Below are 1147 nucleotides of genomic sequence, written 5' to 3' on the forward strand. Positions count from 1 at the left end.
AAAGAATATTCTAGATAACCTTTCAGTATCAATATTGCAAATCACAATGCCCCAAAGGAGAGATAGAGAGACAGAGAGAGGCAAAGAAGAACAGAGATAGACAGAGAGAAGTACAGAAAGAGAAAGAGACAGAGAGAAGAAAAGTGTCTGCCATAGAGGCAGTCAGGATGTGGGGTGGGGGTGGGGTGATGGGAGGGAACCTGGGGACACTGGTGGTAGGAAATGTACACTGGTAGAGGGTTGGGTGTTGGAATACTGTTTGACTGAAATACAGTCATGAATAGCTTTGTAAGGGTCTATCTCACAGTGATTCAATTAAAAAGTTAAAAGGAAGGGTTTTCGTAGCTAATCAGCCTTAGGTGCCAGGGATAAATCCCACTTACCCAAGATGTATAATTACTTTCACATATTGTAATCTGCTAATATTTTGTTCAGTAATTTTGCCTCTCTGTCATGAGATATAATTATTTGCCATTTTCTAATTTTTTAATGTGTTTGTTTGATTTGGGAACAAGGGGATTTTAAACCTCATAGACTGATCAGATTCCCTCTTGATACTGTAGAAAGCTGGTATAATTTCATTTTTAAAAGTTTTGTGGAATTATACTTACCTCTCAGTGGAGACACCATGATCATGAAGGTGTTTTTCCCAGGGCAAGTCTTATCCATTGCACTTCAGAAGGGCTGACCTCTGTGATTTCCTAAAATGTGGGGATTTGACTGCATAATTTGTGGTAGTGGGGGACTGCATTCATGCTCTCCCCACAGAAATAAAAAAAAGCTTTGTAGAATAAACCAAAAAATGTTTCTGTTCTTCAAGCCCGCTTGTATTGGGACTGGGTCTCCTCCCCCAGCTCCCCAGTTTTCCAGTAGTTTGGCAGTCACACCCACAAACTTCCCCCAGCACCATGTAATCACAGAATGTCCTGGAGCACGTGGCTGAGAATGCTTATACTCTAGCCCACTTACATACCAAAAGTACCATACATTTGTTTGGTTTTAACATACTTGCTTGTATTCTCTTATATATGGGCTTAAATGGCTCTAGAATGAAATACAACAATCATCACACACTTGCCTCTTGTTGTGGTGGGAAGATGCTCTGTGGTGGGATTGGTGTTTGACTATTATCTATAATGAACTCTTG

At 40.4% G+C, this 1147-nt stretch overlaps 1 non-coding gene across 1 annotated transcript; it reads left to right on the plus strand.

Moving 5' to 3' along the window:
* The first annotated feature begins 603 nt into the window (after positions 1-603).
* LOC130034297 (U1 spliceosomal RNA) lies at positions 604-766 on the plus strand. The gene has a single exon (XR_008794070.1). It is a non-coding gene; the product is annotated as a U1 spliceosomal RNA (small nuclear RNA).
* Positions 767-1147: the final 381 nt, after the last annotated feature.

The sequence above is a fragment of the Sorex fumeus genome, unplaced genomic scaffold (assembly GCF_029834395.1).
Source record: "Sorex fumeus unplaced genomic scaffold, SorFum_2.1 ptg000058l, whole genome shotgun sequence".
NCBI classification, from domain to species: Eukaryota; Metazoa; Chordata; class Mammalia; order Eulipotyphla; family Soricidae; genus Sorex; species Sorex fumeus.